The 26,288-nt window shown below is 40.2% G+C and overlaps 1 pseudogene; it reads right to left on the bottom strand.

Moving 5' to 3' along the window:
• Positions 1 to 26,288, bottom strand: part of LOC124127209 — a 78,102-nt pseudogene that overhangs the window by 16,939 nt on the left and 34,875 nt on the right.

Here is a 26,288-nt window from a genome sequence, read left to right as displayed (position 1 = left end):
AGACAGCAAAATAAAAAACATGCAATATTTTCAAGGAAACCTTCATTAATAAATTTTTCCCTTCATTCATAACCTTAACATGTTATGTGTGAAGGATGGATGTCATGGTAGCAAATCACAGACATTTCAAGGACACACTTGTATGGTTGTACAAGTTGTCTTTAAACACATTCAACTTAAAGGATTCTGTACACCAAGTGTTAGAACTGACCATCAGCTGAGACGTCCTGCACCACCAGGTCCTCACCACTACGCGGGGACCGGGATGAAGTCCGGCTGGTGAAGCTGGACTCCTCCTGGACACCTGGGACACAAGGTAGCCATAGCAACATGGGACAACAGGAGAAGGCCACATGGTGGAGGTAGTGAATGAAACGTTTTTTGCAGGGTACATGATATCTAGGCTTACCAGCCCATGGTGTGAGGGAGTGTGGTTTTACGCCGCTTTTAGCAATATTCCAGCAATATCACGGCAGGGGACACCAGAAATGGGCTTCACACATTGTACCTATGTGGGCGGAATCGAGCCTGGGTCTTCGGCATGACGAGCAAACACTTTGACCACTAGGCTACACCACAACCCCTCAACCCATAGAGCCTATGAGTTGTTAGCTGCAGATCCTTAGTAATAAAGTCCCAAGCTTAAGGATGAAAGGATAGAGTCCATCAAGTCATATCAGATAATGTGTTTGACAGAAGGGTTTCAACATCAGATCCTAAACTCAGAGCTTTTGAACTCTCAGTAACTGACTGAGGTTTGTTTGTTTGTTGTTAAACGCCACACTCAGCAATATTCCAGCTATATGACGGCAGTCTGTAAATAATCGAGTTTGGACCAGACAATACAGTTATTGACATCATGAGCATCGATCCACGCAATTGGGATACGATGACATGCATCAACCAGGTCAGCAAGCCTGACCCTCCGATCCCGTTAGTCGCCTCTAACGACAAGCATAGTCGCCATTTAAGGCAAGCATGGGTTGCTGAAGACCTATTCTACCACGGATCTTCACGGGTCAACTGACTGAGAACCTACTGAGGTCTGAAAAACAACAGCCCCAGACCTAATGAACCATGTCCTGGACTATGCCATTGATCAATCTTCTGTTAATTGTTGAAAAATTACTAATGACATGTGTAAAGCAATGTTTCCTTTAATAACGTGATGCAAGATACGCTCCTTGTCAATGCTCATTCTCAATAGAACATATTAAGAAACTTCACGAAGTCACTTCCAAAATATATGACCCATTAGTCATGTCCTTTCTTCATTTCAGTAACACAACCAATTTGTACATATTATTATTAGGTACCAGAACTGTTCTCATATGAATGGGCCGACCATAAAAGCTGGCTACATACTTGTCCATGCTGTGACTGGGTGCCTGTACGTGTCTATAGGTGCTGGTCTGTGAGCATCCCGTGGGGAGGGCAGAGAGGCTGGACTAGTCTGGGAGCACTGCCGTGGAGAGTTATTGTTCCGAGGTGACTCCCCTGAAACAGAAGGTAATCTTAACACGGCCTCCTACGTGGTAAGACATGACTATTTACAATAAGGCTTAAAAAAACAACTAAAAAAACCATGGTTCTCAGGCAATGGCCATTGAAAATATAGTGCGGGTGGGGTGGGGTATTTTTCATATTTTTGCCAAATAACCATGACTGTAACTAATAATAGGATTTTAATTTTTTTTGAAAATGGAAACAAACACGAAACATGCGGTAGATATGGGCGGTGCCTGAGAACCAAGACTATTATTGTTTTAGCCTAACTCACATCAAGAGTGAGTGAGTGAGTGAGTGAGTGAGTGAGTGAGTGAGTGAGTGAGTGAGTGAGTGAGTGAGTGAGTGAGTGAGTGAGTGAGTGAGTGAGTGAGTGAGTGAGTGTCACATCACAACTCATCGGACTTCACATCACAACTCAAGTACTGACTTCACATCACAACTCAAAAGTACCAACTTCATATCACAGCTCAAGTATTGACTTCACATCATAACTCACCGGACTTCACATCACAAGTACTGACTTCATATCACAGCTCAAGTCTTGACTTCAAATCATAACTCACCGGACTTCACATCATAACTCAAGTACTGACTTCACATCCCTGGTTCTACTCTGGTAGTGAAGTCCTCACTTCACAAGGTGCGTGCTTCAGGACCATCTACAGACTGGCAACTTATAACAAGGGGTTCAATACATCTATGTAGGGGGGACTGTATATTATGGGGACATCAGAGACTGTCTCAACAGTAGGGGAAATTACAAGCACCAAATTGAATTCAATTTATCACCCATGGCAATTTAATACAGTCCCATCATCTGGCTAAAAGTCCTAAATATGGCCTTGATTGTTGTATACTTATCTTCGTAAGTACACAATGTAGATAATCCTCTTGAACCATACACTTCTTGTCTACTGGGTCACATTGAATAATAGCTGGAATGTGGACCAGGCCAATACATCTTGTTGGAACCTCTGGGTCTCACAGGGCAGATCACAGGCCACTGACTCTCCACAAAGGGTAAGTCTTCCTTTGTTCGGATAGCAAGTCTTCATTGGGGAGGACGGTGACACAATGGTCTTGTTAATCAACTAGGTATTCACCTGAAGAGGTCTAGGTTGAAAATCTGCTCTGTCTTAAATGTAATTTTGAGGTATATGATATAACACTCACTTACAAACTGCGCAACAAGGAGTCCCGGCAGGTCCCAAACAATCCGCTGCTACAGTCTCATTCAAACAATTATTATGTTCTGTACAGTTCCGACTCATTAAGGGGGCACAGGTGGCCCAGGTGGCCCAGTCATCTAAGGCGCTGCGATTGGCTGTGCAGAGTTACATCAATAAACGCCAGAAACCTATGATTTTGGGTTTGAATCCTGGTTCGCCCCGATTATGTTTCTAGGTTTGTTTCTAGGCTTTCCTCCCACATTAAGCTGACATGCCGTGATATAACTGCAATAATTTTAAAAGCGGCGTTTAACCCAACTCACTCACTCACTCACTCCAACTCAGTAACGTCGGCATTGGTTCATGTAATATATAGAGGATATTTCACGCGTCATGAGAGATGGGGGAAAGGAGATAGTTCCACAAGTGGTGTCGAACACCCATGGAATATCCTATTTATCATATACTTTATGTGTAGTTGTCATCGGAAAATTAATTGTTTTAGTACAGTTGTAAAACCTTGAAACGTAAATTCTCCATACCTAACACGCAGGGACATTTCACCAATCCTTGTAATAAAAATAGTTCCAAGTTTGCAAAATCTTACAAAATATAAACAAAAGTAATAAAAAATATTTGAGGTATAAGATTATATACAAAAACTTCAACAAAAAATATTCTTGAAAACTATGAGACCGCTGTTGGAAACGAGGGAATACACGCTGATCAAGAAACAAATATTGTACTTTCGAAACGAACAGTCTCGAGTTAAATGAGAAATTTACAGTTTATAATGAAACAATTTCAAGAGAATAACAAACAGCAAGGAGTGATAATAACTCCATAAATGACCATCTGTCACCATTTTGCCTTGTCAATGTGGAACTGACGTAAAAAGGAAGTCAATGGTTTGTGTATGGGGAAGACACTTAAAACAAAGGGAGACTATTTGCAGGGAGGTAACTCTTGTATGACAATAGTTCATAAAATTTCATTGCAGTGAAATATCATGAGTTATAGTCACTGCAATGAAAATATCCCATTCAACTTCAGAAAACTCAGTCTTAAACACTGAAGTATATAATAAATTAAGCTTTCTCTGTGATGAACAGAACGTTGACTGATGATAAACAGAGTACACAATTACACACTAAACTTTGCCCAAAGAGCCACTGATGACCACTCTGAAAGTGAGTTGGGTGTAATGCCCATTTTGAACATTACTTCAGTAATATCACGTACAGCATGTTAGCTTGAGGAAGAAAAGGCCAATTGATGCATGTATCTATATGTTGACCTTTTGGTGAAACCCTTGTGAACATATATGGTGTTGACAAATCAAGAAACATTGTCAGGGCGTATCTGGGATTGGAACCCACGATCATAGGTTTTGATAAGCAAAGGAATTGAACTCTGCACAGCAGCCTGGAAGACATACCAGCCCCTCCCCCTTGACTGATGGTCACAATTCCATCAGTAGAATCAGTTTCTGGTGTATGTTTGGTAGAGGCACTTGACATGCAGCTGATGATTTATTGGCTGGGTTGTTCCCATTTCGCCTACATCCCATTTCGCCTACATCCCATTTCGCCTACATCCCATTTCGCCTACAGTCTTACGTGTACATGTTTTCTGTAGGCAAAATGGGATGTAGGCGAAATGGGACTCAACCTTATTGGCTAGCCTACTTCTCTACACGTCTTGGTTGAGAGAATGACACCACACCTGACACTGACAGTGCTGAGTTTCTACGGATTGAGTGAGTGAGTGGGTATGGTTTTACTCCGCTTTTAGCAATATTCCAGCAATATCACGACGGGGGACACCAGAAATGGGCTTCACACATTGTACCCTTGTGGGGAATCGAACCCGGGTCTTCGGCGTGACAAGCGAACACTATAACCACTAGACTACCCCACCACCCCTGAGATTCTACGGAAGAAGTTCACTCACCTGATGTATCAAGTGACCGGGGTGAGCGGGACGTGAGTGAGTCTGATCTGACTGGACGTGTCTGGGTTTGAAGCTGGTTCTGATGGTACCGTTGTTTGCTCAGGATACGTCCAAGTTTAGCATCTTCCTCTGTCTTAAGCTGGAAAAAGAGACAAAACACTCAAACTGTGTATTAACCACAAGCATGGGGAACTTGGAACCCATTTTTCTCTTGAAACCAGACAGAAGTCGGCCCTTACGACACACACAGGGCACTCAGGAACTATTCTTTGGCAGTTGAATGGAATACAAACACTGTGTTGGTTAGGATAATAATAACCCATCTTTCCAAATATGCCATCCTTTGTTTTTACGACCTGGGTTACAATGCAAGGCCACAAATTCTTTTAAGAGATGAGCTAATCACATGAATCTGTTCTACTTCCGGAATCAAAAGACTCAAGTGATTTCTCTGAGTTGTTATAGTGAGTGAGTATGGTTTTACGCCGCTTTTAGCAATATTCCAGCAATATCACGGCAGGGGACACCAGAAATGGGCTTCACGCATTGTACCCATGTGGTGAATTGATCCCGGGTGTTTGGCGTGACAAGCGAACGCTTTAACCACTAGGCTTCCACACCGCCCTCCGACTTGTTATAGCTGACATATAATTTCTCAATAAATTTGCATAGTGACCTATAGTTGCGTTAGTTTTACTTGTCTAAAATGCACGTTCAGAATGCCCTATAAATTCCTGGCTCAGAATCAACTGGAACAACAATTATAGCATGACATCAACATAATGGTTTAATCACAGTAATATACGCAGGTATCACCTAGAGAGGCGATTCTGCTACATTAACATTCCACATTTTACGATGGCAATGAGGAAAATTAAAAGTGACAAAAATCTCATTATAATTTTTTAGTTGGGACTAAGCCATACCAACCACATCAGTAAATGCATTAGGGATGGGGTGGGGCACGGGTGGCCAAGTCATCTAAGGCGCCGCGATTCTCTGTACAGAGTTGCATCCCTTGGGCACGCCAGAAACCTATGATTGTGATTTCGGATCCCGGTTCGCCCCAATTATGTTTCTAGGTTTGTCAGCACCATACCCATGCTCGTGGGTTTCACCGAAGTGGTAAACATCTGAGACCTGCATCACTTTCGGCTTTCCTCCCACATTAAGCTGACACACTGTGATATAACTGGAATACTGTTAAAAGCGCCGTTAAACCCAACTCACTCACTCATTAGGTCTGGGACGGGTAACTCAGGTACTCGGGTTGGGTGAGTCCTGTGTAGGACCCGGGTACCCACAGGACAACCCAGGCCCTTGGTTAGTCACGTGATATAATATATAGTTTAATTACAAAAATTATCTAGAACTATTGTTCACATTTCTTTCTGACTATGCACACATTCCCTCTGACTTTCATGTGTTTTGAATAAAGATAAAACTTTTTGTATGCATGACCAGATAGTTTTATACCTATATCTAAATACATTTTTCCAGGGCTGCGATCAAAATATTCCCAATCGGACATTTCGTACCTATCTCTTGAGACCTACAGCGGGTACCCGAATAGGGTCAGGTAATGGGGGGGGGGGGGGGGTACCTGGGTAGTAAATTTGGACACGTCCCAGCCCTAAAACACATATATCATACGATAACTTCAAAACGGTTGTTTGCAATTCAGTATTCACTATGTTTCATCTCGTCATCTGGAAACAAACACAGGTTTCATCTACTAAAGGGGTAGTTCATCATGTCAATAAATTTAGTGAACTTACTGCTATTTATCCATAAATAATGAATACTCTATGACCCTGATAAAAAATTTCATATATTGTGACGCACAGGGGATTATCTCCCAAACAGTAATGTATTACCGGTAATAAACAGCATCCTATTGTTCAAGCTGTCAAGCGCGGATCAAATGGGGAGAGGTATAAATGATTTAACATCACTCACAAACAGACCTTTCGTTACAGGTGAATATTTACTGCAATTATTCAATCTTTGTTTGAAGGGTCTTGCTATTCTTGTCATTTTCAATTGAGTCAATGAAAAGAGTTGCAGTGTGAATATTGACATCTCATTGATTTCTGTCACCTGACATGCATCAAACATTCATTTCAACATGCACCACTGAAATGCTTTAACTGTTGTTTGTTTGTGTACGAAACCAAGGCATAGATTTACATCAACATACATACAAAACCAAAGATGCTTATCATAAGTTTGGTCAACCATTGGGTCACACATTTTTTATTTTCGTTTCACGGGTCTGCCGCCCCTACTGAAAACAGCCGATCTATGAAATAAATGAAACATAAATATATTTATTTTTATCATGTCTCCTGCTAGTATAATAGATCCTCTTATACAATATATAATGTTATATAAATCCCATATCTACATCACTATCAGAGATTCAAGAAGCCAGCTGCAGTTTTGATTCAAAGGCAGAATGACTTTCATATAAATAAATGATTTGTTGTTGAAACAGCCCTGTAAGAATTCCAGAAAAATCAGCAAATCACAGAATTCTTGTATTTATCTGCTGTAGAATTCATTAAATTCATTGCAGAAGTTTAACATGTGAGTCGAAAGCTTTATACATGTAAACGGATATATATTTTGTTTTGAAGGTAAGTATACTTTTGTATCATTGGTTAGCGAAAGTGCATGTCTGTATGTCTCCAGATTCACTTCAATAAGCTATTCTAGCTGGGGAAAGGTTCCTGGAAAGAATGCCTGGCATATAAAACTACAAAAATCATGGAAATTCAGCTTAAAGGTTTGCAGAATTTTGTGCAAAATTATCAAAATTTGTTTGGAGAATTTACAAAAGTAGACATCAATTTTTCAAATTTTTGCCCGACGAATACAGCGGGGACTGATGGAAAAGCAGCATTCTGGGCCGCAGTCTCTTGAGTCTACTTCCTCAACTTGGCTCTTAGCATCACCTTCAACAGAGTTTAATATTATTATATGGAGGACTATAATTAGCTGAGCTTACTAGAACAAACAGACTTTTACTACCATATTCAGGTTTTGGGCTAGCATCTTCCTAAGGCATGTGTGTCCACTAGCCTATATCAAAGCCTAGTTTCTACCCTTGCCACATCAAGGCGTGACTTTCTTGACTCGACCCTGGTACCACCTTGCTTAGATCACGAGTTGTGCCCCTTGTAATGAAAATGCAATATCCAATGAGATCGCAGTTTTTATCAAGTAAGCTTCACAAAAATTGAGACTACTATATGGGAAGACCTCGTCGATCAGATAATGAAAACATTCACGATTTCATCCCTGACACAAAAACATAGGCAATGGTTTGGGGGTTTAAAAAATGAAAACGACGTGTCAACAAAAACAGGCAGCGGTAAATCACTGTCATACAAAAGGTATACCAGTCGTGGATGTTGATTTTGTGAAATGTTCTCTGATTGCATTAGCGATATGTGCCATAGTCCAATCATATTTAGCACAGGAAAGTGGGCTTGATGTGGCAAGGGTGGAAACAAGACTTTGATATAAAGGCTAGTGGACGCTCTTGCCTCGGGAAGATGTGGACTGGTGGTATGTTGCAGACTGGAGCAACACTCTGCATCTGTCATGGTGGTTTTCTTTCAGAAATCACCTCACCAATTATCATGGCTTTATTAAGTAGTCGAAAGTTATCAGTCTTCATCAATTTGAGACTATTATTATGTAAGACAATCAGATATGCCAGGTATCTACCTAGGATTTCAACCTCAGGCAACTATGGCATGGAAATTGAGGGTGATGGCATTGTTTTCTTTAAAATGGAATTTTTTGTAAAGTTCTGAATGTCTTTATGCCAAAGGTATCTCAACATTGCATTCAATACAGTAAGTACTGAGTATGGAAGCCCTTTCTCTTCTCCCTGCTGTCCACAAAACCTCTTGTATACTCTTGTTCTTCAGTTGTTATAATCATAACCATCTGTAATGGGAAATTTAGATTTTGGGTTTTTAACCAATATGTGCATTAAACCTTACGCCAAATATCAGCCTCTAGGAACGATAAATTTGTGCTGGCATGACAGTAAGGTTTTGACTGAAACATCTTTCTACATGGTAGACATATTTGAGGTGAAGGTGAGGTGAAAGGGGGTTTAACGTGGCATCCACTTTTATTGCACTTATATGGCTTGCGTGCATGTGTGTGTGTCTGCTTGTACTAGTCCAGACTGATGCCGATTTATAGTGCTAGCCCACTGAGATGCCATGCCGCAGTTTAACATGAATACCCCACTCAGACACAGTATACTGACTCCGTGCCGACCAGTCTTTGTTTTAGCCCCTTAATGCCGAGCGCCAGACAGGTTAACAACAAGTACCATCTTTTAACGTCTTTTGGTGATCAAACCCCTGACCTTCCGCTCTCCGGGCGCACACTCTACAACTACACCACGAAGGCAGTCTAGACATCTTTGAAAAAAGTACCAATCACATAAATAACTGTTGGAAATATAAGTGTGACTAACTGTAGAAATATTCCATTACAAATCCCCTGTGTGTTCAAGTTAGTTTCATGTACACACACATTGGTTTTAAAGACCCCATAGTCTTCCGAGTGACTACAGTTATGTCTATACACGCTGACTGTGATACAATACGGAGGAAATGTACTTTGCTACTATATGTATGCTGAGCCTGTGAGTGGTTGTGTGTGTTGTGTTGGCCTTGAAGTAAGTGGCAGGAGACCACCTGGCTGTACAAACACAGCTTGGAGACCTCGCTCAGGGACAAGGTTTGGTTCACGATCTATACACTGCTTATAGGAAGTCAACAGGCTCAAACTGAACGGGAGGGCTGAACGTAGGGATTATAGTATTGATCGCGCATAGGAGTGAGGGAGTGAATGAAGGAGGGAGGAGTAAATGAAGGAGGGAGAGGAGTGAATGAAGGAGGGAGAGGAGTGAATGAAGGAGGGAGAAGAGTGAATGAAGGAGTGAGAAGAGTGAATGAAGGAGGGAGAGGAGTGAATGAAGGAGGGAGAAGAGTGAATGAAGGAGGGAGAGGAGTGAATGAAGGAGGGAGAGGAGTGAATGAAGGAGGGAGAGGAGTGAATGAAGGAGGGAGAGGAGTGAATGAAGGAGGGAGAAGAGTGAATGAAGGAGGGAGAAGTAAATGAAGGAGGGAGAGGAGTGAATGAGGGAGTGAGGGAGTGAATTAAGGAGGGAGAGGAGTGAATGAAGGAGTGAGAGAAGGTGTGGTGATTAGTGAGAGGAATGAGTGAGTGAGTATGGTTTTATGCCGCTTTAGCAATATTCCAGCAATATCACGGCAGGGGACACCAGAAATGGGCTTCATACATTGTACACGTCAGGAATCGAACCAGCATCTTCAGCGTGACAAGCGAATGCTTCAATTACTAGGCTACCCGACCGCCCCAGGGGAGAGAGGAGTGAATGAAGGAGCGAGAGGTCAGTGAGTGCACAGTCACAAGGTGCACAAATGTTGATCTACCCAAGAACGGCCCACCGTGGGAATTGTGACCTACATACACCACCATCTTGGATGCCATGCACCATGTCATGTTGCTCCAGACAAAAGGTGATAATCCAAAAGAACTAATTAGTCAAGGACAATGTCTCTCTCGGGGAGATATGCACCATTTCCTATGTGACCATGTATATATTGTTAAACATTACAGCTGTGTGACGCTGAGTCATTGTGACTCACAGTAACATCCTTTCCTGCTATTGTCAAGAATATATACATTTTGGTTCGGATAATAATGGGTCTAATCATCATCATCATCATCATCATCATCATCATCATCGTCATCACCGTCATCGTCATCATCATCATCATCATCATCATCATCATACAATATTAATCATTATTAGACTCAAAAGGGTGCATGCTTCTGTAATGGCAAAAGAATGCAAACACAAATATACTACCAGGGTTTTCCTCCGACTTACAAAACCGGGGGTCCGTGGACTCCCAATAATTACTTTGGAAGATCCTTGCAGGCAATATGAGGGTCCTGTAACGTAATGATATGGTGTAGTGTACTGTACATCTTGATAATGACTTTAGAGCCAGGAATGAATCAATGATCATGTGGCCAGTGGTAATTACTGTTGGATGAAATAACACCCATCACTGGTGTTGATGCTCTGTCGGTACAATGAGTATTACTGTGCGTCCCTTGGGATGCAGTATATATTTTTTCTGCGTCCATTCTCTACATTTGTGTGTACTGGAGGCACATTTGTGAGTCACGTAAAACCCTGTACTACTCAAAAGGAGTAACACCCTATTTTTGTGTCTACCTTATTCGACGTAATAAGCGCCCCGCTCTAATAAGCGCCCACGGCGATATTTGCTAATATATTGGCAAGTGAACAGTCCCAATTAGCATCCCTTCCGATTGATCAATGTACACAAGACTTATTTATTCGTGTACAATACGCACTCGTGTGTTATATGCACTCTTAATTATGGGCAATTATATTCTGGAAAAATACATCTGTCGTATATAAACATTCAGGCCATCAGCATAAACCACGAAATGTATCTTTCAACTCTGTTTTTTCCACCAGAAAATATTCTAATAAGAGCCCCCTATTTCTAATTTTGAGAGTGCCCTGGGTGCTTATTACGTCGAATACGGTAACTATAGTTAATCTTTATAGTTAGGCTCTTTTGTTACAGGCGTTCTACCAGTTCAATATTACTGGTTCACACAATATTTATGTAAGGAGTTTGTTTGGCTCGTCTGACTGCTGTCAGTGCTCAATGTCATTGCTTGACTGAAATTAGACACGTGTCACTACAACATATATCGGCTTCATGTATTCTAGGTGTTGGAACAACACAGTGTATACAAGCCTGTAAGGTATTGACGATGTGTGGGAGGGAGTCAGAAGTAAAACAGACTTACATGTAAACCACTTTGGTGAAACCAGTGAGCATGGATGACTCATGGTGCAGACAAACCTCAAAACATAATCAGGTCAATTTGGGGGTACAAACTCACAATCAGGAGTTTTGGGTGCTCATAAGGGACACAACTCTGCACAGCAAATTGTGACTTTAATAAAACCACACAACATATCCCAAGTCCCCATGTCCTTTGAAGAGATCAGCATTTCCCAATCCTAATCAAGGCTGACTCACAAAACTCCATCCATTACATAGACACAAAAACAATACCCACTCATTTCCCTAGTCCCTTAGTCAGGGCAAAGACTAAAAACCTCCCTATCAAGCAGAGACTGCCTCCTAGCACAAAGTGTATGAGTAAGACATCAGGTCTGAGCAAGTCCAGCTTCATCAATGTCAGTAATTGATATCCCATACCATGACAATGGTCTCTGACCAACACCCAACAATCCCTACCCGGCAGCCCGACACACGGCAGCCCTAGAAACTGACATAAACAATGGTCACACGATGGTCGCTCAAGGTAACATGCTAAACACTAATCAGATGATTTCCACAATCCATTCTCAGCCTTAATCTCAAGGTGTCGGACTCTAGCCCCAATAATCCACAAGTAATCAGCTCGGGATGGATTCTGCACGGCTTCACCATAGCCAAATACATGTATGATATTAACACTTCTCTGTCACAGTCACAATAGCACTTTGTTCCAATTCAGATTTATATTCTCTGGAACACTTTTTAATGGCAACCCTATTCAAATTATGTGTCTTACGGATTCGACCAACCGTAGCCGAAAACCTCAATCAAAAAAAATAAATATTTGCAATTTATACAACCACTCTGATTCAGAAAAAAAATAATTAAATGACAACAAAAATCTTACAAAATGTAAATTACAATTAAGTTGTAAGCGATATTTGTTGGAATGTAAATGCATCTATATAGTCCCTGGTCACTATTAACCTTTGAAGATGATGACCATAGACTATATAGATGCAATTATATTCCAGCAAATATTGCTTACAACTTAATTGTAACTTTCATTTTGTAAGATTATTAACTTTCAAAAAGACCTGTGAAGATTCGGGGTGGAATAGGTCTTCAGCAACCCATGCATGATGTAAAAGGCGACTATGCTTGTCGTAAGAGGCGACTAACGGGATCAGGTGGTCAGGCTCACTGACTTGGTTGATGCATGTCGTCGTTTCCCAATTTTGTGGATCAATGCTCATGATGTCAATCACTGGATTGTCTGGTCCAGGCTTGATTATTTACAGATTGCCGTCATATACCTGGAATATTGCTGAGTGCGGCGTTAAACAACAAACAAAGAAACCAAACCTTTACAAAGAGAAAGAGAAGTACATACAGGTTATGTTACTGTGAAGCTATCACATATCCAGCGCTTGATACAGAATTTGCATTACATTTCCCCCACCACACATTAATTCTGGTTAATGTTTAAAGAGCCGGAGTTATAATGTGCTTACAGAAACATGTACTGTGTTGTTTTTCCTGTCAGTGGAGATACTGTTCTCTTAAAGGCCAAAGAATATCTACTTTTTATACTATGCATTTAATCAATACCGCTTTCGACGTAATAAGCGCCCAGGGCGCTATCAAAAAGAAAAGAAATAGGAGGCTCTTATTAGAATATTATTTTGGTGGAAAAAACACAGTTGAAAGATAAATTTTGTGGTTTATGCTGACAGCCTGAAATGTTTATATACGACATATACATTTGTCCAGAATTTAATTGCCTATAATTAAGGGTGCATATAACACACGAGTGCGTATTATACGCGAATAAATAAGTCTTGTGTACATTGATCAATCCGAAGGGGTGCTAATTTGGATTGTTCACTAGCCAATATATTAGCAAATATCACCATGGGTGCTTATTAGAACGGGGCTCTTATTCCGTCGAATACGGTACTCACACATGACATTTTCACGGCTGCTGTTTGACATTTTTCTTCAACTATTGTGATTGAGTATCAACACTTAACATCCACATACTACCGGTACATTGTCCCGAAACATTCCCACCGGCGCAATGCACTTCACTTGCAGCACAGCTCTACAAATAAACACTGATCTGCAAGCATGTGTCAAGTAAATGCTAGTGGAATATAGACAGCCATTAGCCCTGGTGGCTAGTTCTACCTTATTCTGTCTCCCAGGCCAGAGAAAACATGTGTATTAAAAAAGGAGTGAGGGAGTGAATGAGTTGGGTTTAACGCCGTTAACAGTATTCCAGTTATACAGCTTAATGTGGGAGGAAAGCCCAAAGTGAAGCAGGTCTCAGACGTTTACCACTTCGGTGAAACCCACAAGTACGGGTATAGTTCTGACAAACCTAGAAACATAATCGGGGCGAACCGGGATTCGAACCCACAATCATAGGTTTCTGGCATGCCCAAGGGCGCAACTCTGCACAGCGAATCGCGGCGCCTTAGACGACTGGGCCACCCGTGCCCCCGCATTAAAAAAGGAATCCAACTCAAGTCCAGATTGCCCCAACTCTAGGGAAATAAGCATTGTTCTGGGCTCCATATATATTTTACTTTTTATTTTGTGGATGTATATTTTAAAATGAGACAACATTATTTCTCTGACTAACTCTTAGTCCAGTTCTACCTCTCAGAAACTGAAATATCACACCTTGAATGAAATGACAGTTTGTGGGTACACTAAACTTAAACGTATATAAACTAACTTGCTCATAACAAACTGACGGATGTGACAAACACATTTTTTTGTTCTGGACATCTGCTCTGTATATGCTGCACATATGCTTATAACGAACTATGGTTATAATGAACTAAAATTAGTGGTCCCTTTGAGTTCGTTATAACCATATTTCACTGTATTTTCAGCTATATGAGAGAACTTTATTTGTGATACACGCTACACTGTATTTTTTGAGTACTTGTTACATTCAAATCAAGTCACTTATCCCAGGACTCTAATGAAGTTTTCATGTAAATTTCAAACCCAGGTCATGCCAATGTTAAGACAAGGTAACTCATTGTTAAGAAAAAAATATCAGTGTAGCCAGCAAGGCAATATAAATAACATAGCAGACATTAAATAGGCCAGTAACACTGTTTCTAAATGTTAGTCTTTGAACTGAAGACATCAAAAGCCGACTTTTATTATCCATACCCTGCTTGAATCAATCAAGTAGGGACAGAGTACACCTGATACGTCTTTCTACCTTGATGTGGGAAACGGAGAACTGGGAAGTACCCTACAGTATGCATGCATAACCATTACTCTCAAATCAGCTTCACAGTTGTTCATAAAATATAATTAACCTTGGACAGGAAATATCAATAATGTTCCTTTGAAACTGGATTTTACAATATGGGCACTGTATTCGACGTAATAAGCGCCCCGCTCTAATAAGCGCCCATGGTGATATTTGCTCATATATTGGCTAGTGAACAATCCCAATTAGCACCTCTTCTGTTTGATCAATGTACACAAGACTTATTTATTCGTGTATCATACGTGTGTTATATGCATCCTTAATTATGGGAAATTAAATTCTTGAAAAATATATCTGTTGTATATAAACATTTCAGGCTGTCGCCATAAACCACGAAATTTACTATCTTTCAACTCTGTTGTTTTTCACCAAAATAATATTCTAATAAGAGCCCCCTATTTCTAATTTTGAGAGCACACTGGGCGCTTATTATGTCGAATACGGTAGATACTACATTAAAAGTGACTGACTGTTATGCAGATTTCAGAAACAAAACATCAATGGCCAGCAAGGATGACCTTCAAACGTAATACAGTACGCAGTGGGAAATGAGGTCTTTCGGAGAATGTGCCCCACATTCTACGATACGATAAAAGATTGCCCAAAGTATTTTATTCTGCGATAAAGAACACTTTTTGAGTTTTGTCATAATGGACTGACATCATGACATTGTTCAAATTACCATTCGTCCTCATTCTTTAACAATAATAGTTCAGGACAAAGCTATACTTTATTACACTACACTTGAGGGTAACACAAACTGTATTTCTTAAGTCTGGTTCCCATCTATTAGTCATTGTCTACACCTTGTAACTATTTCAGTGTCTCATTGTATATATCACTGAAGCTTTGGCTGTTATTATTAACTAGACTTAGCAATGTTGCATCAGAAGACACTGAAAATGGTCAGTGTTGGAAATACAAGTCAAGGGTCCTTTCATAAACCTAATGTTAAGTATCAAAGATTCAGTTAAGATTCGGAATCACTAGTTTCAAATAGCAATGAAGAATTTACCTCAAGAGTGAGTGAGTGAGTGAGTGAGTGAGTGAGTTAGTGAGTGAGTGAGTGAGTGAGTGAGTGAGTGAGTGAGTGAGTGAGTGAGTGAGTGAGTGAGTGAGTTGAGTGAGTGAGTATGGTTTTACACCACTTTAAGCAATATTCCAGCAATATCACGGAGGGGGACACCAGAAATGGACTTCACACACATTGTACCCATGTCAAGAATCGAAACCCAGGTCTTCAGCGTGATGAGCGAAGGCCTTAACCACTAGGCTACCCGAACGCCACCAAGAACCCCTAACGCCCCCTTTATTTTTAAACACTGACTGTCAATTGAGTATACAAGATGGGATCAAACCTTGGAGTTATGCTCTAGAAGCAAACACATGAACCACTTTGCCACCTCACTGACCGACAAATCTGGTAATGCTTATAGTCATACACAGGATTAAAAGACTAAGGCTATAACTGCTGGTACATTACAGCTCCTTACCACTGCCAGGTAAGCGTTCACCCAGGCTTATGATGTCTGATGTGCCTAAGTATCAGCTTGCTTGATTAACTAAATCACAGTGTTTATCCGCAGTCACTCCTACATCTGACATTACAACATGTTGCACTTCACAGGGACACATGTTATTGTTGTTGGTTTGTTGTTTAATGCCGCACTCAGCAATATTACAGCTATATGACGGCGGTCTGTAAATAATCAAGTCTGGACCAGACAATCCAGTGATTGATATCATGAACATCGAACCACGCAATTGGAATCAATGACATGCATCAACCAAGTAAGCGAGCCTGACCACCCGATCCCGTTAGTCGCCTTTTACGACAAGCATAGTCACCTTTTACTGCAAGTATGGGTTGCTGAAGACCTATTCTACCACAGAATCTTCACAGGGACACATGCCTAGGAGTATGTACCCAGTAAGGGTTTTTCAAGCGCTGACATGCTACAAACTGTCAGTGAGTGAGTGAGTAAGAGAGGGAAGAAGGGAGGAAATAAGGCAGGGAGGGAGGGTTTTACAGAATTTTTGACCGGTATGTCAGTTATGTAACAGTATAACAGCATGATCGAGAGGAAAACAGGTCTTAGCCATTGATCATATTGGTGAAACCCATAAAAGAGGGCAAGATTCTGACAAACCAAGGACCATTATCACAACAAAACAGAAATCCTCCATCATAGGATCCTGGCATGCCTAAGGGACATAACTCTGTAAAAAAATTGTGGCACTTAGATGACTGAGCCCCATGGGCCTCCCATGCCACCAATAGTGGGCGAGTTTATTTATGCTTTTGGAAAGGATATTAGTAATGTCATGACAGCTCAGATTGATGTGGGAAAGTCCAACATTATGAGATCTTAAACATTTACCACTTTGGTGAAATCCACGAGCATGGTTAGTGTTCTACAAACCTAGAAACATAATCAGGGCAAATCTGGGATTTAAACACACAATCTGTTTCTTGCACGCCAGAGGGACATAAACTGAAGCACCTTACAGTTAGATGACTACGCCATGCCCCCAGTTAACGTAAAGATAAGGTGAGGCTTAATCAAGCAATTCTACAATGAGTTGATCACCAATCACGACAACAACTTACAAGCACAGACTGCCTATCGAAAGGGGCCGATCAGTCTGCACTTCCTGCTGGTACGAGGGTCTTCAATAATTCACCATTCCTAATTACCATCTAGAGTCTCACTGAGGTAAGCTGCCATGCCTGATTTCCCCTGTCTACCAGTAATCAGTTCACAAGACATAAACAATTCACTCTCAACATTCTTAATGCTTCCAAACAATAATGGAAACTTGTCATGCGAGGAAGCAGCAGTGCTGATAAACATTGGCCTGTAAATATTTCAAATGTGCAATGACTATCCTCCATCTCAACACCGTTTCCAAATAAAAAGATGAATGGCAGCATTTAGAAAATGTTTGTGATGAGTCTTTGAATGTCAGTATACTGATGGAATAAAATAAGGGAACACATAGGAAGGTTGCATAGAAAATTTAAATGCAGCAATCAATATATATACTACTCGAAGAAGATAAAGAATGCACAAATGTTTTATATGACTTATAATAGTTAATTCATCACTGCGTGAAAAAATCAGGGTTCTCTAACTTCTTTTCAGTAGTACAGGCGATTCCTACCTTCCTAGGGGCGGTCGGGTAGCCTAGTGGTTAAAGCGTTAGCTCGTCACGCCGAAGACCCGGGTTTTGATTTCCAACATGGGTACAATGTGTGAAACCCATTTCTGGTGTCCCTGATGTCACACCACTTCCAGACTATTTGAGTGTTATTTAGAGTTTTATATCAAACTTGCACTAAACCTTGACTAGACCTGGTCTTTGGACTTGTGGCTTTATGAAGTTGCAGACTTGAGTAAGCATAGTAAAATATTCACATCTTGAAAAGGCTGGGGACTAACAAACTTGCTTACTCGGAACATCAATTCTCACAGTAACAGTGTGTAATGTATTCACTAAATAATAAATAGATCAAGTGTCAGCTCTATCACAATCAATTTGTGCCTTCATTGCAGCCTGTAAACCGTTTCCTTGAACACCACCATATTTCCATGTACATGGATTCCAGATATCAATATGTTCCAGGGATGAAGCGATACAGCAACGTACGTATCATGACACTTAGGACACGATACTATACGTATTGCAATACGCATGTTCATGCAAAGAAATTTCTTGACTATAAATATTTCAGGGCAGGATCCAAAGGTAAAGCTAGCTGTAAACATGTGTTCTTAGCAACAATTTTCAGAAGTGAACTTGAAATATTAATAACAATACATTTTGCGATATTTGACTGACTAAAAACAGGGGGTTGCAGTAGTAATTCTTTTATGTGATTTATATATGCAGGTGTATTGTCTTGTATCGATACAGAAAAAGCGTAGCATGTATCGTACCGTCTCAAAAAAAACTCATGATGTACCAGTGTATTGTTTCTTCCCTAATTTGTTTCTGAACATATTCACATGTACAAAATTCTTGATATCGGTATGTTTCTGAATTTATTTCCATGGACATGCATTCTAGATATAAATATGTAAAAATCACAAATGCACCAAAGAATAGGTCAATAACCACATTTGAAAATCATTAATCATGAAAAGAAATCATGGTATCTTTCACAGCCATAGTAATGATGGCAATAGCAAATAAATAATTCATTAGAGGCATGATCGCGAACAGAATTTTAACAGTAAGTTCGCTAAGTCATTATAATTTCTTTTGTCACGAACCAAAAACACTTACAACTACTACTGTGTGACGCATCCCTACTGAGTCAACCTGGACGATCTACACAGAGTTACTGTATTCCCAACAGATGTATAAATCAATGTATTTATTGTGTAAAGTCATAGTGTGTGAAAAATAGACTGGATGACTCGTGTTTCAGCTTACGCGTAAGACATCTGTCCCCAACAAGATGTGTATACAACAATGGTACAAATCAACACAGTATAGCATTGAAAGAAATTATACTTGTATACTTAATAGGACATGATTGTGGGCATAATTAACGATTAACAGCAGTAGAAACTAACATCTTTAGTACACTAGTGAGTCTCCAGCGTTAGAAACTAACAGTTTTCGTCCACTAGTCCTTATAATGATAACATATAGCCAAACCCTTAAAAATGGCAATTTTCTACTAGTCCTTATGATACCTTCACCATTGGGCAGTTTGGCAAGGACTATAGGACTAGTGCCAATTTCTAACCCTGTAGTCCTTATAATGATAACACATGGCAAAACCCTAAAAATGGCAAATTTCTACTAGTCCTTATGACACCTTAACTATTGGGCAGTTTGGCAAGGACTACGGGACTAGTGCTAATTTCTAACACTGATTAACATGCAAAAATATGTGCTATCAAGTTTTTGAGACCCCTAAATCATTAGCTTTTATATTAGAGTTATGACAAGGTCACTGAATTCAACTTTCACACTTATTGCAAACACTGATGAGCATTTAAATTTAGCATTCCCTGATTGTTTGTTCAATGTGGATGCAAATTATTTACAAACAAGTATTTGTCACAGAGTGACGAAATATCCCCCGCCATATACACCATAGTACCAAATATGAAGACAATCCAGCGATTAGTTCTTGAGATATTGTGGCAACACCGTTTTCCAACTCCAAAAACAGATTTGCCTGCTGTGACCTTGAAAATGGGGTCAAGGTCACCAAAACCGACTGGTGTCTGTGGTGTCTGTATATATACCACAGTTCCAAATATGAAGACAATCGAGAGGTTTAGTTCTTGAGATATCGCGGCAACACCGTTTTCCAACTCTAAAAGCAGATTTGCCTGCTGTGACCTTGAAAATGGGATCAAGGTCACCAAAACCGACTGGTGTCTGCGGAGTCTGTATATACACTATAGTTCCAAATATGAAGACAATCCAGTGTTTAGTTCTTGAGATATCGCGGCAACACCGTTTTCCAACTCCAAAAGCAGATTTGCCTGCTGTGACCTTGAAAATGGGGTCAAGGTCACCAAAACCGACTGGTGTCTGCGGTGTCTGTATATACACCATAGTTCCAAATATGAAGACAATCCAGTGTTTAGTTCTTGAGATATCGCGGCAACACCGTTTTCCAACTCTAAAAGCAGATTTGTCTGCTGTGACCTTGAAAATGGGATCAAGGTCACCAAAACCGACTGGTGTCTGCGGAGTCTGTATATACACCATAGGTCCAAATATGAAGACAATCCAGTGTTTAGTTCTTGAGATATCGCGGCAACACCGTTTTCCAACTCTAAAAGCAGATTTGTCTGCTGTGACCTTGAAAATGGGATCAAGGTCACCAAAACCGACTGGTGTCTGCGGAGTCTGTATATACACCATAGTTCCAAATATGAAGACAATCCAGTGTTTAGTTCTTGAGATATCGCGGCAACAAACAGGTGGGACGTACGGACGGACGGACGGACGGACGGACGGACGGACGGTCGTGAATACTATATCCCCCGCTTCGCGCTTTCGCGCGGCGGGGGATAATAATGACCAATATGATTGTATTTATCATGAATATCTTTAAAAAATATTTTCATGCACAAAAACTAGATTTGATGCCACAATATAGAACAATACTCTTATGTTTTCAGATACAGTATATTGCCCTGCCATTGCCTAGAAGGATATAGAAGAATATCATAATATAGTTCATGGTGACTGTATTTTCTTGAGCATAGTGCACACTTTTTAAAGAAAAAAAATTACAGATGTGTAGACCCCGCCGTGATATTGCTGGAATATTGCTAAAAGCGGCTTAAAACCATACTCACTCACTCACTCACAGATGTGTAGTTTAATACACAGAGTCTAAAGGAAGACTAGTTTTTATCCCAATGTGAAGACATTACCATGAGCACGTAACCCTGGACATAGCATGTCAACAAATCCGTACTGAAGTACACAAGTTAATCCTGTTATAACACTATGTGGTTATGAGGAGTGTTTATTGTATATCAGGACTTAAATTTGTAATCCGAATCTGGACCATTTCACTGGGAACGGCACTGCCAGATTGACAGGTCTTCATTCCACTCTGGTTCCAAATTGTAAAATGCATTGATGAATCACGACGCCCTAAAAAAACATCCATCTCGGACTGATTGTATCAACATGCATGATGATTACTTTGCATAAATAGTTACCATGCACGTAACCCTGAGTCTGTTGTGGCTACAAGCCATCCACAACACTATTGTCAACAACACCTTACCTTATCAGAAGGAAAGAGATTCCACGCTCTCCAAGTAAGCATTGTTCGTCTTATCACAGCATCAGCTAGAGATCCATTTCAAAACCGTTTTATCCAATACCTTAACACAGTTATCACCCACCACATCGGGACATCATACACAAGCCGTAAATACTCCCAAACTTCATGAAAGAAAACAAGCTCTCCGACATCCTTCACCAGCTTCTGAAGAAATACCCAATGTATATACAATCATCCAGTTCTACATCCAGTCCATAACAGTGCAATGGTTAAAAGTCTGACCTACAAACGCTTCAATAGAATCAATAACATAGACAACAGATCCTGAAAGACAGTCGACAGCAATAAGCGTCCGACTCAGATAGGGTAGAACAAGTTAATACCCATCCTTTTTAAAATCGGGGTAATCTGGTCCGTGTGTATTTGAAGAAAGGCTCTCCTTGAGTTATCATGTTAGTAACCTAGATGACTGCATGCAGATAGGAGTATAAGCTTGTCATGTCCCTCAAGTGTTGATTGCTTGCACCAACAAAACCTGTTATGTTTGGGTTGCATGTTTAGACAGTGCATGCATGCTCCACTGCCGTATTGATCATGTTGTGTTAGTGCTTCCTTGTATTTGAAATTGTTTAAGCCATATTTGTCAGTTCCATCTGAGTGAACATGAAAAACTTGCCTTGAGGTTTTATTAATAGTAATGCAGCTAGTGCTACATCACTGACGTAGTTTAGTTTTAAAAGAAAAGTGTCACAAAAACTATTTTTACTTCAACAGGAAAAATCTACAGAGGCCTTTTAGGACCATTTTGTTTTTTTTCTTGAAATCTCAAGACACTAAGTTGAAATTTCAAGATACTACGTAGAAATTTCAAGATACATGTACTAACTTGAAATTTTGAAATGTGATGTTAAAATTTCAAGATACAAACTAAGTCGAAATTTCAAGATGATTTGAAATTTCAAGTCAATATCTTGAAATTTTAACATAGCCTCTTGAAATTTCGACTTAGTATGTAACTTGAAATTTCATCCTAACATCTTGAAATTTCAAGTTAGTATCTTGAAATTTCAAGAAAAAAAATAAAAATAAAAATGGCCCTAAAAGGCTTCCGTAAAAATCACGCTTTTTGTTTTTTTCTCAGCACTCGCCCAAGCACTGATGACATTTAGGCAAAGTATCTTCAATATGAAATTTGTTCTCTCCTGAAAAAGACATTGTATGCATAAAAATACGAAAAAAATTATGCATAAATTCGAGGTTGGACACCAATATTGTGCATTGCGAGTCACATAGCCACCAAATATGTATTGCTGCTTTAATTATTGAAAATTAAAAAATTAACATGCAAAATAATGTCAATTTAACTGATACTTCTATTCAGATACACTTCTACCAGCTTCAAGTCTACCAATAGCGTTATTTCTCCCATTATTATGGAGTCTTGATGACTTTCAATATTCATTTTAACTGATTTGAGAAAACGACCTGTGTCAAAAACATAAACCCTAGAAACCCGTAACAAATGCCATGCATTTTAAATTTCCAATAAAAACGAACAATCCAAATGGCAAAGGTCATGAATATTAACTCTTTCAAAGACAAAGCAACAGCTTTGTGACACTTTATCAGTCAAAAGTTCATGTAGACTTTTTTCCTGTAGCGTCACAAAATTTACTTTTGAAAATATTGTTACTGTCATTGTTACTTTCTTTTTTAGAGTAATACATGCTGAAACCTGATGTATTCAAGAGCATACATGCTAGAAGACATGCAGTCTTCCCCCCGATAACAAAGCTGCTTGTATGACTGATAGTACTACTGAGAACTCTCCTCTATACTTTGTACTCGGCTCGATCTGCAAGATATCAAGGTGACGACCCTCTGCTGGGGGTAAAAGGTCTGACTAAGTCTTTATCAGGTAGTGAGTGGGTTTGTAGACATTACAAAAAAACAGTTATCTTAAAGTAGCAACAAATTGCTTCTTCTGCTGTCAGACAAACGATAAACCTGACAGACAATATGCCTCCACTCTTATAAATATCCTTAGTTGATTGTGCAAGCTTTCATGAAAAAAAAATCAAATAGAAATCAATGCTTTTTCTTGACATGTTATGAAGAGAGTCTAGGACAATGAGATCTGCAAGATTTGTCAAGACTCCCTTCTGTGAACTCAGAATTGACTCAAGGCATGTTTGTGCATAGATCACTTCTATTATAGGTCCAGGTACAGGCAATGACAGTACAGAACCTGTGTAAACCAACACCCCAGTACTCAAGAACCTGTGTAAAGCTATACACCTGTACTCAAGAACCTGTGTAAAACAACACACCAGTACTCAAAAACCTGTGTAAAGCACAACACCAGTACTCAAGGACCTGTGTAAAACAACACACCAGTACTCAAAAACCTGTGTAAAGCACAACACCAGTACTCAAGGACCTGTGTAAAGCAATACACCTGTACTCAAGAACCTGTGTAAACCAACATCCCAGTACTCAAGAACCTGTGTAAACCAACACCACAGTACACAAGAACCTGTGTAAACCAACACCCCAGATCTCAAGGACCTATGTAAAGCAATACACCTGTACTCAAGAACCTGTGTAAACCAATATCCCAGTACTCAAGAACCTGTGTAAACCAACACCCCAGATCTCAAGAACCTGTGTAAAGCTATACACCTGTACTCAAGAACCTGTGTAAAACAACACACCAGTACTCAAAAACCTGTGTAAAGCACAACACCAGTACTCAAGGACCTGTGTAAAACAACACACCAGTACTCAAAAACCTGTGTAAAGCACAACACCAGTACTCAAGGACCTGTGTAAAGCAATACACCTGTACTCAAGAACCTGTGTAAACCAACATCCCAGTACTCAAGAACCTGTGTAAACCAACACCACAGTACACAAGAACCTGTGTAAACCAACACCCCAGATCTCAAGAACCTGTGTAAAGCTATACACCTGTACTCAAGAACCTGTGTAAAACAACACACCAGTACTCAAAAACCTGTGTAAAGCACAACACCAGTACTCAAGGACCTGTGTAAAGCAATACACCTGTACTCAAGAACCTGTGTAAACCAACATCCAAGTACTCAAGAACCTGTGTAAACCAACACCCCAGTACTGAAGAACATGTGTAAACCAACACCACAGTACACAAGAACCTGTGTAAAGCACAACACCAGTACTCAAGGACCTGTGTAAAGCAATACACCTGTACTCAAGAACCTGTGTAAACCAACATCCAAGTACTCAAGAACCTGTGTAAACCAACACCCCAGTACTGAAGAACATGTGTAAACCAACACCACAGTACACAAGAACCTGTGTAAAGCACAACACCAGTACTCAAGGACCTGTGTAAAGCAATACACCTGTACTCAAGAACCTGTGTAAACCAACATCCCAGTACTCAAGAACCTGTGTAAACCAACACCACAGTACACAAGAACCTTGTAAACCAACACCCCAGATCTCAAGGACCTATGTAAAGCAATACACCTGTACTAAAGAACCTGTGTAAACCAATATCCCAGTACTCAAGAACCTGTGTAAACCAACACCCCAGTACTGAAGAACATGTGTAAACCAACACCCCAGATCTCAAGAACCTGTATAAAGCAAAACACCAGTACTCAAGGACCTGTGTAAAGCAATACACCTGTACTCAAGAACCTGTGTAAACCAACATCCCAGTACTCAAGAACCTGTGTAAACCAACACCACAGTACTCAAGAACCTGTGTAAACCAACACACCAGATCTCAAGAACCTGTATAAAGCACAACACCAGTACTCAAGGACCTGTGTAAAGCAATACACCTGTACTCAAGAACCTGTGTAAACCAACATCCCAGTACTCAAGAACCTGTGTAAACCAACACCACAGTACACAAGAACCTTGTAAACCAACACCCCAGATCTCAAGGACCTATGTAAAGCAATACACCTGTACTAAAGAACCTGTGTAAACCAATATCCCAGTACTCAAGAACCTGTGTAAACCAACACCCCAGTACTGAAGAACATGTGTAAACCAACACCCCAGATCTCAAGAACCTGTATAAAGCAAAACACCAGTACTCAAGGACCTGTGTAAAGCAATACACCTGTACTCAAGAACCTGTGTAAACCAACATCCCAGTACTCAAGAACCTGTGTAAACCAACACCACAGTACTCAAGAACCTGTGTAAACCAACACACCAGATCTCAAGAACCTGTATAAAGCAAAACACCAGTACTCAAAACTTGTGCAAAGCAAAACACCAGTACTCAAGAACCTGTGTAAACCAACATCCAATTACTAAAGAACCTGTGTAAACCAATACACCAGATCTCAAGAACCTGTGTAAACCAACACCCCAGTACTCAAGAACCTGTGTAAACCAAAACCCCAATACTCAAGAACCTGTGTAAACCAACACCCCAGTGCTCCAAGAACATGTGTAAACCAACACCCCAGTACTCAAGAACCTTTGTAAAACAATACACCAGTATTCATGACCTGTGCAAAACAATACACCAGTGTTCCAAGAAGCTGTGTAAACCAACCCCCTGGTACACGTATTTACACCTACAATTACCCCAGGAACCTATCGTTATAATATTCCGGAGCATTTTCATCTGAACGAGAAACAAAATTACCGTCCCTTTACAATGAGGACATCTGCCCCTG

Source organism: Haliotis rufescens, unplaced genomic scaffold (assembly GCF_023055435.1).
Source record: "Haliotis rufescens isolate VD_foot unplaced genomic scaffold, xgHalRufe1.0.p SCAF_5, whole genome shotgun sequence".
NCBI classification, from domain to species: domain Eukaryota; kingdom Metazoa; phylum Mollusca; class Gastropoda; order Lepetellida; family Haliotidae; genus Haliotis; species Haliotis rufescens.
This window is presented reverse-complemented; position numbering and strand designations above follow the sequence as displayed.